The 6,688-nt window shown below is 32.9% G+C and overlaps 1 long non-coding RNA gene across 1 annotated transcript in view; it reads left to right on the top strand.

Moving 5' to 3' along the window:
• Nucleotides 1-6,688, top strand: part of LOC139426654 (uncharacterized) — a 45,655-nt gene that overhangs the window by 8,925 nt on the left and 30,042 nt on the right. The gene's annotated exons all lie outside the window — the stretch shown is intronic.

Below are 6,688 nucleotides of genomic sequence, written 5' to 3'. Positions count from 1 at the left end.
TTTGATTAAACAATTTTTTGATTGTTATGTATCAATAATTACTTAATTATTTGTTTTCCATAAAAATATGTTTAACAAAAAAATTTTATAACAAAATTTTTCTGTATCTCTTTCATTGTTTAAAAAAAAGCCAGGGGGGTGCAAGTGCACCCCACTGCCGGCGCCCTTGATCGTGGCATAAACAAATTTTATGATTCAGCCGCCAATAAGGTTCGTTACCCATTTGTTTTGCTTCTCTTGTGTTGTAAGTTATGTAATTTAATTACATCCTTTAAAAGAATGTAATTTTAAATGGCAAAATAAAAAATTTGAGCGAAATCGGTCTTGTAGTTTCGGAAAAAGAGAACTTGATACGATTTTTTTTCAAAATTCGATATTGCAGGTTTTCGATTATTTATCATTTTCCAGACTGTTATTAAATAAAATAAGAAAAAAAATATTTAAAATTTGCTTGAAGTTATATTTTGCATGAAATTATGTTCGGAGGAACGAGTTTTATATTTGTGTGTAAAAAATTTTCGATTCGCTCACAAATTTATTGAGATTGGAGAATTACGCAAAAAATAAAATTAACATTAAAGGGTCCAAAATTTGAACCTCTCTCTGAAAGCTATTTAGGGTGGTCTGTTTGTTTTTTTTAAGCACCTCAGTTGCAGCCGATGCTGAAAACGATGGAAGCGATGGATTCCAATAATCATCGGACAAAGGACAAAAAGCTGTGAAGAAAACCAATGATTCGCTTCATTTTCAAATTACACTTTTGAATTGAATTATCATGTGTGTTTGCCTGCTTTCATATTGAATCTATGTACTTTTCAACTTAATTTCCACAGTGGTTTGTTCATGACAGTCCATGTTCAGATACGTGATAAGATTGGGAGCGAAACTAGAGAAAGTAACGAAAAACTGACACCGACAGTAGCGCATAAGTCGACCGGACTGTATAATGGGCAAGGAGCTGATATTATGTCTTTTTAATTTTTTTATAACCGTTGTTGAACAGCCGAACTTTTTTGAGTTTATGACTACGATTACTTAACTCCATAGCCTTGTGATTGTGAAACCATTCCAGAAGACAAGTTAACTCCTGAACCAAGTATTGGGAGAAATTTGCCTTCGTAGAAACTTTTTGATGCAACTAACCCATATTTGAGTTATATGGAGAGGAAAACCACGAAAACTTCCCACGGTCAGCTCGATGGCAAGACTCTACCCATGATCCATCTTAGTCCTTGCTTAAATCCTAATATTCAGGGTGGTTATTTTACACATTGTACATTCTTGTTATAGATATTGTTTCTTATAAATTACAACTTTATTTTTTAAAAATGAGAGAATTGATTTTGATTATGCAACAATCAAACAAAAGTATTTTTTAAAAAAACTACATCAAAATTAACATAATTCTGACATTCCATGGTTACCTAGTTATAATTAACGTGAATTTATTATTAATTTATTAATTCGGGAATCAAGTGATGAACTGGTCACGTTTCTTCACGTTTTCGGACACTCATAGTAATGCGAAATGTTTTGTATTAGACCTTTCTAACCTCTTAAAAATTTTAGTCAAATATTTCGGATCACTCTGCACAGTGTGTCTGAGTCGTTTTTTGGAATGAGACTAGAACTCGCATCTTAATGACTGACATTAATTATTAATACTAAACTCTTGTAAATTTTGGTCAAACATTTTCGGATCACTCTACATTGTATGTCCCAACCTTATGCATTGTGAGGTTAAAACGGTCTTAGAAAGGCAATCGGAACTTGCATGTTGTGTCAGTAGTACAACAATCTCCACAGGAACTTATAAATTTTCTGTTTCCAGTATAAAATCACTTATTTAGAAGTTAGTCATACCCCTTATTAATCCCTTTTTTAATGCTTTTTCTCCTCTATTTCATACATTCTGAGCCCGAAGAGTGTTGCACACCAGGGCTAAAGAAAAGAGAAGGGCTGGTTCATTCCTCACTTAGAGCTGAAGCTACGATTTCCCTCCTCATGATGTCACGCCCTACTCAGATCTCGGAGATCGCAAGCAAAGATGTTATGAAAACTTTGTATCATTCTCTCTGTAAAAATAAGTTTCCTTGATATCAGAGGAGCTGAATTTAAAAAGCATTGATGTAGGGCATACCAGGCAAGTGTATGCAGGGCTAGACCTAGTGTATTTCGGACATTTACCAAAGCGACTAAAACGCTTCTGTCTTGTTACTGACAATATATAACAGTTGGGCTGAAAAGTTCGCAGGCTGACACATAGATGGGGCTACTATTATTAAAAACATATGATTTTCAGTTAGTTCTAACCTTCTAAAGACACGTGTATAAATTTGACAGCTGTCGGACTAACAGTTTGGGAGATATAGTATTTTTAGTGAAGCAAATTTTGTTAGTTTAAAAACAATGGATAAAAAGGAATTTCGCGTGTTTATAAAGCATTGCTTTCTAGCGAAAAAAAATACTCTTGAAGCCAAGGCTTGGCTCGAGAAACATTATTCGAAATCTCTACCAGGAAAATCAATTATTGAGAAGTGGTTTGCTAAGTTTAAACGAGGCGAAATTAACACCGACGAAGATGCGCACCGTGGACGCCCCAAAGAAGCTGTTAGCGACGAAAATATCAAAAAAGTCCACAAAATAATTTCAGATTACCGTAAAGTGAAGTTGATCAAAATATCTGAGACTCTAAAGATATCAAAGGAAAGTGTTAGACATATCGTAAATGAATATTTGGGTATAAGAAAGCTCTAGACAAAGTGGGTGCCGCATGAGTTCACAATTGCCCAAAAACAGCAACGAATTGATGATTCTGAGCTGTATTTGAAGCTGTTCAATCGCAATAAATCTGAATTTATGTGTCGATATATGACAATGGATGAAACATGGCTCCATAATTTCACACCGGAGTCCAATCGACAGTCAGCGAGTGAACTGCACGAGAAGAACCAACTCCAAAGCTTGAAAAGATGCAAAAGTCAGCAGGCAAAGTTATGGCATCAATATTTTGGAATGCTCATGGTTTAATATTCATTGACTATCTTGAAAAAGGAACAACCATCAACATCGACTATTACATAGCGTTATTGGAGCGTTTGAACTACGAAGTAGCAGAAAAACGGCCCCATTTGAAGAAGAAGAAAGTGCTGTTTCATCAAGACAATGCACCGTGTCAGAAGTCAATGAAAACGATGGCAAAATTATATAAATTGGTCTTCGAATTGCTTCTGCATCCTCGCTATTCTCCAGATCTGGTCCCCAGCGACTTTTTCCTGTTCTCAGACCTCAAGAGAATGCTCGCTGGAAAGAAATTTAGCACTGATGAAGAAGTAGTCACTGAAACTAAACCCTATTTTGAGGCTAAAGACAAATCGTACTATAAAAATGGTATCGAAAAATTATATGACCGCTATAATCGTTGTATCCTTTAGAAGGAAACTATATTGAATAATAAAATGAAATTTTATCAAGAAAATTTTTTTTTCTATGTTAGCCTACGAACTTTTCAGCCCACCTGTTATGTGCCAGTGGAGGAGTAGGAGCAGTGTGGCACTATGCGATACAATGTCCGCTTACCACACCCACCCACTTTAAATAATCAAAGCTAGAATTCCTCATAGCCATGAAGAGATGAATCCTAAACTGAAACAGATGGCAACCCACCTGATTAATTTTCTAGAGGAATACGAGGAAATCCTGAAGAAATTATTATGAAAGAATGATAAAATTATGCAATGGTGAGCACCAACCACTACTAAGCTTGGCCCGTTAGCTCTGGACATGGCAAACAAGGTATTCCTTGGCCAAGGCTCTGGATACTTTCGAATCAAAATGCCCTAACTAATAGAAAAATCTATTTTTTTTATTAGTTTCTGCGGATATTTTTAACTTTTGTATTGTTTTTTTTTCTTTTTTTCTTCATAATCTTCTTTTTTTGTTGCTATTTGCAATTATTTTGCTTTTTCTCTCTGTCTTTCTTGTCTTCCAACCTTAACCGTTTACCGATAAATGCCCCTTTAGGGTATGGGGTAATGCCCCCTAGGTGCGGGGTAAAATGTTGGTGTGTGTGATTGTAATCATTCTCAGGAACATATATATACATAGATGATTGACTNTCTTCAGTGTATGTGCCTGTGGAGGAGTAGGAGCAGTGTGGCACTATACGATACAATGCCCGCTTACCACACCCTCCCACTTTAAATAATGAAAGCTAGAATTCCTCATAGCCTTGAAGAGATGAATCCTAAACTGGAAACAGATGACAACCCACCTGATTAATTTTCTAGAAGAATACGAGGAAATCCTGAAGAAATTATTATGAAAGAATGATTAAATTATGCAATGGTGAGCACCAACCACTACTAAGCTTGACCCGTTAGCTCTGGACATGGCAAACAAGGTATTCTTTGGCCAAGGCTCTGGATACTTTCGAATCAAAATGCCCTAACTAATAGAAAAATCTATTTTTTTATTAGTTTCTGCGGATATTTTTAATTTTTGTATTGTTTTTTTTTCTTCTTTTTTTTCTTAACCTTCTTTTTTTGTTGCTATTTGCTATTATTTTGCTTTTTCTCTCGGTCTTGTCTTCCAGCCTTAACCGTTTACCGATAAATGCCCCTTTAGGGTATGGGGTAATGCCCCCCTAGGTGCGGGGTAAAATGTTGGTGTGTGTGATTGTAATCATTCTCAGGAACATATATATACTACATACATGATTGACTTGTGTACAGTTTAACTATCCAATGGTTATAAATGAAACTCACTTGCAACGCTTATGAAAACATTAAAAAGCGTAAAAGAAAGGTTTTAATTGTGTCTTCAAAAATGTTGCGCTTCTTTATGCTTCCCGGAATAACTAACTAAAAACCATTCTGAAACTTTCTGAACAAATTTTAAACACTGCAATTGTAACAAAAGTTAAATACTTAATTTTGGGAAATCACTAAAATCTAGTTTGATTTGCATTAATCTATCTTTTAAATGTTGCAATATTTTCTGAATTTTACTTCTTTATTTATTTTACGAAAATTGTTTCATTCGAACTTTTGCCGTACTGTATGAGTAATTCGAAATGCTCTGTCCCCATATTATTACTCATATTATCTCATAATGCCTTATAAAACATGAAGTATTTCTATAATATTATTTTCTTTACACTTAAAATTTTACCAGATATTGAAATCATTATTATCGAAAATAATTTTAACTGATTATTATTTGCTTCTCACGCAATAACAACTCAGATATAAATGAACACATTATTGATCAATGGTTATTAGACACAACTTAAGATATTACATTTCAAGCATAATACATATTTTGAAAATCAAATTTATTTCTTTTCATTATTAGGAAAATGATTCATAATAATAGTTTACCCACAATGGCATGACAAGTGAGTTTAATTCTTTATTAATTTTAATAAAAACGGCTGAGTAAAAAATGTCTTAAAGAGATTAAAATTACGAAAGAAAATTTTATCACTCTTAAAAGTACAACAGAATCAAAACTTCTGAATTGTATTCATTCGGATAATTTAGAAAACGCTATCCCATTTCTCAATAATAAGGTTAGAAACTCAGTCTGAAATGTACATAAGATTTTGAAAAACATTTCATTTTACGGATAAACTCGATCTTTCTCAACACAGAAATCATCAACAGAATTATGAATGGAATTTTGTCATACGATCTATTTTACAGACAGAGCCAAAACGATCTTATTCAATACAGTAATTAGCAACGAAGTTTAAATTATTTATAAAAATTCACAAAACAGATAGATAAAAAAAGAGTAGTTTTAATGAGAAACCAAACTTTTACATTATATTCCACAATAATCACCATTATTCAGATGAAGGCGTACTTTACATACCACTATGAAGACATACTTTATTTGTTGCTCTTAGCCATCTGGTGAGAGAGAGATATTTTTCTGGAGAATCGGTGGACAATGTTTTAGAACAATTTCCAGAACATATCGTTTTACATATTTGATACAAATATTTTTCGCCAGTCAGTAATAATTCCATCGACATATTGCAATAAAGTTCAAAATTAAGCAAAAACAGCAACAACAAAAAACAAATAATGCAAATTTCAAAGGCCTGGCAGGGTTGAAATATGTAATATAGCTTAATAATATTTTTTTTCATGAGGGATAATATTCTCAAACATTTTCCTTTGAAAGTAGTAATACTTTCGATACACGAAACATTGAAGAAATGATGAATTCTATAATATTAGAGATATCAAATACCGCCCAGAAAAAGTCTTAAATAAACTAAAATACCAAAACGAATTCACTTATTCTGCTATGATTTTCTCTACAGACCATCAAAAAAATTAAAAATAAAAATTTAAGAGAAAATTTCAAATGTTATTTTTATCAATATTTTACGAAGTTTATAGAGTCCGGTGGAGGTCTAAATAAATTTTGATTTCAAAACAAATTTTCTTACAAACATATGATACCAATGCACATTTTTTCACACCATAAGCAACATAAAAATTTCAACATAAAATTTTTTAAAGGTAATTAAAAATTTTATGTAATACATATTTGGCGAATCTTCGAGGGAAGCAGTGGGAGGGGGCGTAAATATATTTTGATGTCGAAAAAAGAACATTTGATACCAATATACATTTTTCCTCGTGATAGGTAACTTCCATTTTTAAAAAAAAAA

This window comes from Parasteatoda tepidariorum, chromosome 10, assembly GCF_043381705.1.
Source record: "Parasteatoda tepidariorum isolate YZ-2023 chromosome 10, CAS_Ptep_4.0, whole genome shotgun sequence".
Taxonomy (NCBI): Eukaryota; Metazoa; Arthropoda; class Arachnida; order Araneae; family Theridiidae; genus Parasteatoda; species Parasteatoda tepidariorum.
Note: the sequence above shows the minus strand (reverse complement) of the source record. Positions and strands in the feature narration are given on the sequence as shown.